At 35.0% G+C, this 13,030-nt stretch overlaps 1 pseudogene; it reads right to left on the bottom strand.

Moving 5' to 3' along the window:
• Positions 1-1,617: 1,617 nt before the first annotated feature.
• LOC100934771 lies at positions 1,618-2,662 on the bottom strand (annotated as a pseudogene).
• Between the last annotated feature and the right edge of the window lie 10,368 nt (positions 2,663-13,030).

The following is a 13,030-nucleotide window of genomic DNA, read 5'->3' on the forward strand; positions in this document are numbered from 1 at the left end:
TCCTAATGGCATTCTTGGGCTATTTGAGCTAGGTTGTGCACCCCTTTCACCCCAATGAAACTGACCTTTCTTGACGTTCTTCCTTATCTTGAAGTAGAAAATTGTAAGGTTCTGGTTTAGCTTTCTGGAAGTCTTGGGACCAGCCTTTATTCCAGCAGAATAATCACCACAAGAATAGCCAGGTGATAAAGTCCAAGTCTTTATTGTCTCCTTCACAGTATATCTCCTTGTCTGGGGCTTAGCTAGCTTTCTGTAGGTCCTTCAGATGGCCTTTTCTCAGTGGGAGAAACAAGAGGACAGACCAGCCTCTAGTCCTCTGTCTTCTCTGAGTCTGTCCTAGTTTCCCTCTAGGTCTGACTTTGGCCTCTTAAATACTCTATTACAATTAAATTCATCCATCATACTAAGTATAAGTCAATCATTATATCACTAGGGAACCATTATTTGTTGTAAGATTAATTCAATTATACTGAACTAGAGAACTGAAACATCATGCTAAACTAGATAACCACTGAGTTATCAATTCTACTGAGTTAACATCTTGTAAGAATCCTTGTTTCAGAGTACGGAGTTCTGGCCCATTACAGAAAATTGTTTCATTCCTTTTCTTTCTAGGCTCTGTCATTCCAGTCTCTGTGCAGAAGATTTTTTTTTAAAGGGAAACTGGGAGAACTCAAGCAGCTTCCCAGTTTTACTCCACCATCTTAGCGTCACCCTTGGAAGATGAAGATGAAAGAAATAATAGCTTCATTACTCTCTACCATGCTCAGATAAATTATGAAATATATTTTAAACTCTATTTTAGAAAAAGATATTGGCAAATCTGAAGGTTGTGTTGGAATCTTTACAAACTGTTAAGCCATTGGAGTTGATTTGATCTTAGAAAGAGATATTTTGGGCCAGAACCTGAAACAAAGTAGTAAGTGGAACTGATAGAAACAATGCTTGTGTTCACACGTTTAGAGACCTCATAAGTATCTAAGTACTCAATGGAGTTCACACCTTTGGGAGAGTTCAGGGCTAGTATGAGATCTGAATTCATACCTCCCTTAGGGCCAGAGAGCACTCTGGGAGCTAACCCAGAATCCCTCTCCCTCCAGAAGGCGGAGTTAACCTTTGGGAGATCACATATATAGGGAGCTTTTGGAGCTTGAGTTAGTTCTTCTTGTGGGACTTAGGAGACAGGACACTCTGGAAGAAAGTCTACAAGCCCTATCTTCGAGGTAAGAGAGATTCATTCAATCTTCTACCTTGGTGTTGGCTGGAGGCTGAAGAAACCAGAGGCAGAAGTCAAGGACAAAGCTTCAAGAGCCCAAGCAGAGAGATAGGTCTCTGAACTAACCAGGCTAATTTGGAAGGAGAGATAAATGCTTGCATTTTTTCCAGCTGGCTCAAACTGACAATTTTTACATCAAGGACTATTTCTATCACTACACTGAACTCCTTTTTTCAAAGTACAGTTTGCATTGCAACAGGTGTCATTGTTCAGAAACATAATGCCAGGATCACATTCTTCTCCTTTATCCACTCTGGAATTCCCACATACATTGTTGTTTCATTCTTGAAAACATTCCCGAGCCTTACTTTCAATAGTCTTGAAGATAGATTGTTTATTGCAGTTTGAAAACATCTTATTATTCTCATGGTCTCCACTCACAGCTATTGGATACATAACATATTTTCCTCCTTGATCTTCATTTGGGGCACATTCTGCTAAACCATCAGGATCATGTTGTGCTCCAAAATTGTGTCCCAGTTCATGAGTTGTAGCCAGATTGGTTTCCTTTGTAAGGATGGTTTAACCATAATTTTTTGTGCTGGTCAAGCCACTATTCAGAAAGATATTCTTTCTCCCAACTGAGCTATAATAAGCTTATGGACAAACACCTCCATGCCTGTTCGTTTTGGGAGATCCAACATATGCTAATCCAAGAGTTCCCATGTCAAAATCTTGATATGTGAAAAGATGTGCAAGACAAACTTTTGATGCATCTTCAGCTATATCAAAGCTGAATTGCTCTAGTAACAACTTCACATCCCAAGCATCCTTCTCTTCATTGGGATAACTTTTTGCCATGTTAAAGTGCTTTCCAACAGGTTTTGCCTCTTGAGGTGTCTTGAGGATATGAATCTGCTCTATCTGTATGCCATAACCTTTAAAACCTGCATTGTCCCAAGATGTATTCCAATAGATGTCATCAACTCTGTCAATCAGTTCAATTAAGTAATTTGTAATTGTGCTCTCTTCCCCTCTGCCCATGTATTTGTAAAAACGATGGTCTGCTACCACCAGTAACTTGCATCTATTCTTCATTGGATCTGGAGGAGCTCTCTTCTCTCGAACATGTACTGTATGTTGTTCCCTGTCTTCTAGTCCTTTAGGGAGCAGTTCTTCCTTTTCAATCTTCAAATAACCACATACTTTTGGAGACTGGAAACGTGAAACATTTTGATATCTTCAGATTTATAAAACAACATCCTCTTGTCCTGGGTATCATTAATAAATCTCCAGAGTGGCTCTATGATATATTCTGTCCCATCTGTGTTAATTCTTACTGTAAAGTCATCATCACTTATATGAGCCAGAACCCTGGAATTGTGTTAACCCACTACATGCCCTGTGAAAAAATCTTGCCATTTTACAGGGTATTCTTGCTCTTCTTTCCCAAGGCTTCACAGGTATGCAAAGGAAAATTATCAGAATCTTTAAGGAACTTAAAACCATTCTGCACATAATTGTTTGCTAAAAGTGAATATATTTATTTTGCAGGAGACAAACACACTTATTGTATGTTTTATGAGTTGTCATATAAAAGAGAAAATAGATTTCCTTTGCTCAGTCCTTGAGTCCCTTTACAAGGGACATAAAGCAGAAATTGCAATGAGTTATAATATAAAACAAAAGAAACTAAACCACCACCACCAACACTACTACGACCACTACTATTACTTCTACTACAATTACTACCACCACCACCACCATTACTACTACTATTATTCTTACTACTATATCACAACAATAATATCTCACAAAACTTCTTAATGCTTAGAATCATCCAAAAATTGAATGAGCTACTTCAAGAAGGAGTGAGTTTCCTATCACTTGGCATTCTACTGAAGTCTGAAAGACTAATTGAAAGGGATATTTTGGATTGGATTTATGTTTTGTGTAATGGTTGGATTAATGATCATTCCTGTATCACTGACTTACAGCTAGAATGAACATCATAGGTTATCAAAGAAAAAATTACAATTTTATAGATGAGGCAAAAATGAAAGCCCAGGGAAATCAAATAATTTGCTCAAGGTCACACAAGTGGTAACAACAGGCATGGAATTTTATTCCAGAGTCAATGATCTTTTCACTTTGCCATGATCTTTCAGTTTCCTCCCCATTTTGCAATTATATTATTCTATAATTATTTTGCTCTCAGCTCAAAAATCTGTAATGGCTTCATATTTTCAATCACATAAAAATCTAACGTCTTCCTTCTGCCTATGTTATCTAGGTACATTTTGTCTGACCAGATAGTCTCTAAGGTCTCTTTTAGGTCTAAAAATGTGGTTCTGTGGTTCAATTATTGATCCAACCTTACTTCCTACTATTCTTCAACATATCTTAGATCTAATAAGGCCAGGATCTTCACTGTAGAACTATATAAAACCCATTCCTATGTTAACATTTATTAAATATGTTTAATATATGTTCCAGGCACAGGGTAGACTTCTGTTTTTAACTCCAATATAAAGTAATTACCCACTTTTATCCAGCTACTCACATCTTAACTCTCTTCAAGATCCAGTTCAAGAACCAATTTCTCCACAAAGTATTCCTTTGTGGATTCTACTACAGCCCTCTTTCATCTTCCCTTTCTTTGACCACCTATAAAACCACAGACCTAACATAATTCTATACTATTCTGTATTGTTGGTAGTCATTTTATGTGGGTTAATTTTATTTCCACCACTTGGTTATAAGCTCCCTGAAGGCAAAGAACACTCACATAATTACTTATATCTCTCAGATCTCTTAACAAATAGGGATGCAGAAACATTCTCCCAGTAAATACATATAGCATTTTTATATGAATACTTTCTGAATTCAGTCTCCCAGAGAAGGGCTGATTACTACTTCAGGATTCTAGGATGCCTTTGAAGACTGTTAGTAGACTTTAATACTATCTGCTCAAACTCATATTTTAGTATTTTCTTCCTATTATTCCCTTTTAGTGGTTAATGCTCCAGTTCTGTTGACCATTTAAAGCTAGTTAGAATTTTTTTACAAACGAATATTTACTTTTAAGGTATTGGAAAAATATAATTATAAACTTTTCTTCCTCTCTTCCCCCTCCCAAATAATCAGGGGGACATAGTATTTCCTATGCCCCCCCAACCTTTTGACAGAAGTGCAGAATCAAAATTAACATCATCTTTGCATGTTCACTTGCCATGTTCATCACTTCCAAATTCAGTATTACTAGTGGATGAATTCTCTTTTTTTTATTTAATAGCCTTTTATTTACAAGTTATATGTATGGATAACTTTACAGCATTAACAATTGCCAAACCTCTTGTTCCAATTTTTCACCTCTTACCCCCCACCCCTCCCCCAGATGACAGGATGACCAGTAGATGTTAAATATATTAAAATATAAATTAGATATACAATAAGTATACATGACCAAACCGTTATTTTGTTGTACAAAAAGAATCAGACTCTGAAATATTGTACAATTAGCTTGTGAAGGAAATCAAAAATGCAGGTGGGCAAAAATATAGGGACTGGGAATTCAATGTAATGGTTTTTAGTCATCACCCAGAGTTCTTTCTCTGGGCGTAGCTGGTTCAGTTCATTACTGCTCCATTGGAAATGATTTGGTTGATCTCCTTGCTGAGGATGGCCAGGTCCATCAGAACTGGTCATCATATAGTATTGTTGTTGAAGTATATAATGATCTCCTGGTCCTGCTCATTTCACTCAGCATCAGTTCGTGTAAGTCTCTCCAGGCCTTTCTGAAATCATCCTGTTGGTCATTTCACAGAACAATAATATTCCATAATATTCATATACCACAATTTATTCAGCCATTCTCCAACTGATGGGCATCCATTCAGTTTCCAGTTTCTGGCCACTACAAACAGGGCTGCCACAAACATTCGTGCACATACAGCTCCCTTTCCCTTCTTTATAATCTCTTTGGGATATAAGCCCAGTAGTAACACTGCTGGATCAAAGGGTATGCACAGTTTGATAACTTTTTGAGCATAGTTCCAAACTACTCTCCAGAATGGTCGGATTCGTTCACAACTCCACCAACAATGCATCAATGTCCCAGTTTTCCCGCATCCCCTCCAACAATCATTATTTTTTCCTGTCATCTTAGCCAATCTGACAGGTGTGTAGTGGTATCTTAGAGTTGTCTTAATTTGCATTTCTCTGATTAATAATGACTTGGAGCATCTTTTCATATGACTAGAAATAGTTTCAATTTCTTCATCTGAGAATTGTCTGTTCATATCCTTTGACCATTTTTCAATTGGAGAATGGCTTGATTTTTTATAAATTAGAGTTAATTCTCTATATATTTTGGAAATGAGGCCTTTATCAGAACCTTTGAATGTAAAAATATTTTCCCAGTTTATTGCTTCCCTTCTAATCTTGTCTGCATTAGTTTTATTTGTACAAAAACTTTTCAGTTTGGTATAGTCGAAATTTTCTATTTTGTGATCAGTAATGATCTCTAGTTCTTCTTTGGTCATAAATTCCTTCCCCTTCCACAGGTCTGAGAGGTAAACTATTCTGTGTTCCTCTAATTTATTAATAATTTCATTCTTTATGCCTAGGTCATGGACCCATTTTGACCTTATCTTGGTGTACGGTGTTAAGTGTGGATCATTGCCTAGCTTCTGCCATATTAGTTTCCAATTTTCCCAGCAATTTTTGTCAAACAGTAAGTTCTTATCCCAAAAGCTGGGGTCTTTGGGTTTGTCAAAGACTAGGTTGCTATAGTTGTTGACTGTTTTGTTCCTTGAACCTAACCTATTCCACTGATCAACTAATCTATTCCTTAGCCAATAAGTGGATGAATTCTCAATCCAGTTACCATACAACTAGTTTAGGGCCCAGTTACTAGGCTTTCTGTCTGTCAAACCTGCATAGTTTATACTTTTACATCTCCCAATAGCTCACCTTTGATTTTTTGCAAGTTCAAAAGGTGATTGTCAAATAGAATGACTTTTATCTAACTGGAAAGAGTAGATCCAAGAGAGGGAAAAAAAATAACAGCATGAGTTTAGGCTTTTGTTTTCTGCTGGTTCTGGGTAAGAGAGGGTTCAAGTTTTCCTTTTCCACATAGTGGCTCAAAGCCACCCATTCATCTTCTCCAATGCCTGATAGGCCAGAAAGTACTAGCATAAATAGGCTTAATCCAGACAGTTTTTTTTTTTTTTAATGCAACCCATTACTGACTGTGGAGCAACCAACTGATCTTTTCCTCTTAACGTAGTAAGCATATTAGAATAAGCTACACAATGTTTATCCATGCTTTAAACTGAGAAATGAAAAGTATCTTTTAAATGTCAGCATGTCATTTAGCTTTTTTCATGAGTTATTACCTCAGTTGCACTTGTCCCATTATGCACATCTTTCCAATGGGTTACATACTTCTAGATTTTAGAGAGTTGTTTGGAGGAAGAGAATTCTATGTCTGAATTGTTTTCTAATTTGTCTTGTATGAGTTTGTCTTTTCTCCCCATATAAATTATGTTATTTATTAAAAATAGCAACAATGAAGGAGGATTCAGGGATGATGGCAGAATAGGTTGGCAAATTTCAAGCTCTTCTGATTTCCTTCACAAATAAAACAAATTTGCATCTCTGAGCAAATATAGACTGCTGAAAAATCAAGAAGATTTGGGGCAACTCAACTCTACAACTCTACAAGGGTACAAGATACAACTCTACAAGATCTGAAGATAGACCCTGTATTTAACCTAATTGCAAACATCTTGGGGCTACCTCTGCAGAAACAGCAAGTGGGAATACCTCAAAGCCAGCAGGCTGTGACTGGAGCCTCAACAGGAACCACAGAGGTTTTCACCTCCCAGACTCTTTGTCAAGTGGAGGTTTGAATCCAGGAAGACAAAGTGAACTTCAGATGATTGGGCAAGTTAGTCCCAGCTGTGCTGCTGAGATGGGGCCCTGTCATGAAGGAACTAGCATCCTTTGAATGCAGAAACAGTGGGGCAGGTGCACTGCCCCACAGGATGTGGACACTTGCTGAAGGGTGGAACTCTTGGTTTGGGGTTCCTGGTCAGAGCTGAAGGAAAGCTTGAGGTACCATTCCCTCACCCCATGATTAGAGGCGCTTACATTAATATCTCTTATTAAAAAAATGAACCAGACAAGAAGAACCTCTCTCCCACACACAATTGAAATATGTTGTGGGAACAGGGAAGATCTGGATTCATCTTCAGAGGAAGGAGGACACTTTAGTGAAAACAAAAAAACAAACTTCTGCCTTAAAAAGTAATGTGAAATGGCTCCCTGCCCAGAGAGAATTATTTATAGAAGAACTCAAAAAAGAATTCAAAAATTAAATGAAGGACATTGAGGAAAAACTAAAGAAAAAAATTAAGACCATCCAAGAAAACCAAGAAGATTATGGAAAAAAAGTTAACCAATTAGAAAATGAGATATAGAGTGTTAAAGATAAAAATAACTCTTTTAAAATTAAAATTGGACAAGGGGAAACCAGTAAAGCTATGAGAGACCAAGAAATTATATAGAATGAGAAAGTAGAACAGAATGTGAAACAACTCATAAAAAAAAACAACAGATCTGGAGAACAGATCAAGAAGAAAAAAATATAAGAATAATTGTACTGATAGAAAGTTGTGACCAAAAAAAGGAATCTTGACAAGATAATTCAGGAAAAATGCTAGAAAATTATCCTGAACTGATAGAAAATGAGGGAAAAGTAGAAATAGGAAAAATCCTCTGATCTCCACCTCAAAGAGATCTTTGTGGAAAACATATAATAATATTGTTGCCAAATTGTAAAACTACCAGATCAAAGGGAAAATTTCAATTTCCTTATTTCTAAGGTGACATTTGAATAGACATTTGATGTCCATTTTGAACAGGCTATTCAAAGTATTACATGAAATAAGGCATATGAAGTTTTACAAATATATATTTTATAAATTAATAGGTGATATACAAATGAAAGTTTATTTCTACAAATCTATCCACTTCTAAATTTTCTTAGAGTATTTTGTCTTGAATTTTCCTTATCATAATTTTACCTTGTATCATTACCATTAACATACATACTGTATCTCTTTTATTACTCCTTGATGACAGGGACTCTTTCTTATTTCAACTTATATCTCTAGATCTTATGAAAATGTCTTACTTAGTAAATGTTATTGAATTGAAATGAATTAAAACTCGTGTGTGTGTGTGTGTGTGTGTGTGTGAGAGAGAGAGAGAGAGAGAGAGAGAGAGAGAGAATGCATAAAATTCATTTGAAAGAGACAGATCTCACAGAGAGATGGTGACCTGTTAAAGGTTACAAATGCTAAGATCTGAAGAGATCTGAAACTCTTTAAAGTAAAAAGGAGAAATAGTTGCTCCATTAATCCAGTTGATCTTATTTTCAGACTCTGCAGTGCATTGTTACTTCAGGGACAACAGGCCTTCTAACAGCTTTTATAAGAAAGTGAGGAGCAATTGGGACCTGAAGAAGTTTAGAATATGCACATGTATCTGAGTTGCTTTTAAAATGCATGCATGCAGACTATGGAAGCCATAGTCTGTTCATATCCTCCTTAGAAAATGGGTTTAAATTTCTCTAAGGCACCAGACCAGTCATGGAATTATTTGGAGAAGATAGTATATAAAGATTGAATGTAAAAAAGAAATACATACCAGTCCATTAAAGCAGGGATTCTTAAACTTTTCCCACTTGAAACCCTTTTTCATCTGAGAAAATTTTATGTGACCCTGTATATACAGGTATACAAAACAATTATTCAAATCAAACATTTACTGATAACAAATCTTAATTTTGTGACCTGCACCTTCAGTTACGTAATCTCCTTATGGGGTTGCAACCTACAGTTTAAGAAGTTTTGCATCAAAGCAACAATTCTCTCAAAGAGCAGTTCTGCGTGACTTTACATCAAAATTTAAAAAGAATGCATTATTGTTATTTCCTCCCATGTTTGTTTTCTCATAAACATTTCAGAATAGACTGTACTTGTTTTTTCCCTGTTACTACTGAAATGATCACAAGATGCGTGCAAATCAAGGGTTTTCCATGTATGCACAAAATGTCACCACATAAGCTCACATTTTGTAGACATTTAAGAATGCAATTCTGGAGGAAGTAGCAATCTGAAGGCATTTCAAATATGTTATTGTTGGTCACAAAGCACTGTTCCGTGTGAAAAGAGACCTTATCTGACATGCAACTTCCTATACAACAGTCACTTTGTCTACATGACAAGTCTGTAAAAGAAGAGCTATTGTTTTCCTAAATAATAGTTGTTATCTGAATATAGAAACATTACATCTAGAGAAGATTCTGGGTCTAGTGCTTCATACTCTAAAAACTGAGGAACTGTGAACCATGCTAAAATCAGAATTCATATGTAGGTTTAAGAATATTCACTTTATTATATTATTCACAAAGGAAAAATCATGTAAAAGTTTAAGCAGAAAAAATAATTTTAAAAAGGTAAAATAAAACAATGATATTAACTTTTTACTCATAGATTCACAGATTTGGAACTGGAGGATTCAATAAAGTTATCTAATCCTAATTCCTGATTTTATTGATGAAAAACAGTGAGGTTATAACTTGTCCAGGATCACAGAGACTAAGATTTGAAAATCGATCTTTTGTCTGTAGAGTTTTTAGCATATTTTTATTCACTAACCATTCTCCTCAAAAATTAGCCTTGTCTGCAGCCATATTGCTAATACTTCCCTATTTATTAAATAAGACTTATTTATCCCTTTAAAAATTGAATCTGATTGGAAGAACTCACATGAACTGATGTTGAGTGAAGTGAGCAGAACCAGGAGAACTTTGTACACAGTAACAGCAACATTGTGTTTATGATCAACTTTGATAGATACTGTGCTTTGCAGCAATATAAGATTCCAAGACAATTCTAAAAGACTCAAGATGGAAAACACATATTGAAGTATATTATTAAAAAATAGTGCCAGGGAATGTATATAATTGGGATACAAAGAAAAGCAAAAAATAGTGCCTACCTTCAAGGAACTCAAAGACATATAATGACAGCAGGAGAATGATATGTTGATTTGCAAGTAAATTGGATTTAAATGAAGCAGAACTGTTTGAAATCACCAGCTTCATTCTGTCCTCCAGAATCATCAGAATGCAGAAACACAAGACATATATAGAAAAGTAGAATGATTCATAATGGCATGGATACTAGAAGAAGCCTTGGCCTTTCTAAGGCCTAGAACTTCAAGATCAGTAGTGACGAGCACAAGGCTATCTGACAAGTATATACAAGTATATCAGAGAAATAGAGCAAACATTAAATTAATATTTCTCATAGCATCTAAAAAGTCAATTCAATCCATCAAGTATTTAGCTCCTATTATGTAGAAAGCACTGTGCTAAATGTTACAAATAAAAATGTAAAATGGAGAATAAAAAAATTTTTTTTGAAGCTGAAACAAAATAACTTGTTTTAAAAAAATAAAAGAACTATCAATAACTACCACTGAAGGACAAGGTCAAAAATATAATATTTCATAAAAGAGGGTGTGTGGGAAGATGAGAAGCAAAAGAAATAATAACAGGTAATTCTACTTTTGTCTCCCTCTGTTTTGGGATCCTTGAAGTCAAACAGTAATTGTATTGGGAGGAGAATGTATCCTCCTATCTAGGGAAGGCAATAATGTATTCATTTATTCAAATGTGGCCTCAGACACTTAACATTTCCTAGCTATGTGACCCTGGACAAGTCACTTAACCCCAAATGCCTCAGCAAAAAAAAAAAAAAAAAAAAAAAAAAGGAAAAGAAAACAGATATTTTTATGGAGAACTATAGAAGCACATGGTATCCTGCATGTTCATTTGCCCATATAGCATGTGGCATAATGTTAAAGTTCTTGGACTCTTGGGTTCTGGCTCCAAACATTGAGGGGCGATGTCATAACCTCTCAATTGCATGGCATCCAGTATGAAGGAATCTACATGGTACATAGTCTTAAGTACTTGGTTCCCATGTTTTCTAGACAATAATGAATTCTTGAATTCCATTAAATTCCTTAAATTCTTTCTTTTTAATTTTAGGTTTAGATTTATTTAGTCTAAGAAGGTAAAGTTGAGATTATAAAACTGTAAAGATATAATTTTATTCTTTTTTGCCTCCTGTAACAGACAGACACTCAGACAGAGAGATAAAGACAAAGAGAGACAGAGAAAAAGAGACACAAAGAGAGAAAGAAAGAGAGAAAGAGAAGGGGAGAAAGAAAGAGAGAGAGAGAGGGAGAGAGAGAGAGAGTAGGATAGAAGGAAATACACAGTAATGATAATTATGAATGTAAATGGGATGAATTCATCTATAAAATGGAAGTGGATAGCAGGGTATATTACATGATTTAGACATAAAGAGTGATAGTGACACCACAAGCAAAATAGGAAAGCATGTTATAGTTTCCTGTTAGATCCATTAAAAAGGGAAGAATTTATGATCAAACAAGATATAAGAAGCATTGTGGGATATAATAGATAATCTTAATAATGTTAAATTAAAAAAAGGTTTTGCATAAATAAAAACAGTGCTGCCAAAATTAGAAGGAAATGAGAAACCTGGGGGAAATATTTACAAAGAGTTTCTCTGATAAAGGACTCATTTCCCAAATTATTAAAAAAATCCATTTAAATTTATAAGAAAACAAATCATTTTCCAATTAATAAATTGTGAAAAGATATGAACAGGCAGTTTTCAGATAAAGAAATCAAACTTTTTCAGTCATATGACTCTAATATATTGTTGATGGAATGGTGAACTGATTAAACCATTCTGGAGAACAATTTGGAACTGTGCCCAGAAGGTTATAAAACTGTGCATACCCTTTGGCCTGGCAATATGACAGTTATTTTGGTATTCCACAAAGATTTAAAAAAAGGAAAAAAGACCTATACACACAAGAATAGTCATAGCAGCTATTTTTGTGGTAGCAAAGATTTAGAAATTGGAATGATGCTTATCAATTGGGAAATGGCTGAACAAATTGATATATGATTGTAATGAAATACTATTGTGCTATAAGAAATGATAAGCATGATGCTTAAAAAATCTGGAAACACTTACATTAATTGATGCAAAGTGAATAAAAGCAGCAAAATATTGCACACAGTAACAATAATATTGTATGATTATCATGTATGGATGACTTAGCTATTCTCAGCAACACAATGATCTAATATAATTCTGAAGGCCTTATGCTTAAAAATGTTATTCACATGCAAAGAATTGGTAGAGTCTGAATTCAGATCAGAGCATACTTTTTTAAACCTTATTTTTAAAAATTTTTGATCTGTTTTCTTTCAAAACATGATTAATATGGAAATACAGTTTACACATATAAAACCTATATAAAATATGTTTATTACAGATATTATTTCATTGTCTCAGGTACTTTTCCTGTGGCAGGGATGGAAGGGCACTATCTCAAACTTTAGAGTTTTTCACATTGCTGTTTCAGAATTAATTCTATGAGTTTTGAAATTTCTGATGCTTCCAAGATAGTGTAATCCAGAGAGAACTATGATAAATGTGCCTTTGGATTTCACTCCGGTTCTTACTCAGTATGAGTATTAATTCCTTATAGTAGAGAGTAATGCAGTTCCTCAGTACTACTTTTCTTTTGTGTCAAAGAATTTAGAACCCCACAGAGGATCAACAATTTGTCCAAGTTCACACAAGTAGTAAATGACCAGGATTTAAGTCCATGTCCTATTACCACACTCCA

The sequence above is a fragment of the Sarcophilus harrisii genome, chromosome 3 (genome assembly GCF_902635505.1).
Source record: "Sarcophilus harrisii chromosome 3, mSarHar1.11, whole genome shotgun sequence".
NCBI classification, from domain to species: domain Eukaryota; kingdom Metazoa; phylum Chordata; class Mammalia; order Dasyuromorphia; family Dasyuridae; genus Sarcophilus; species Sarcophilus harrisii.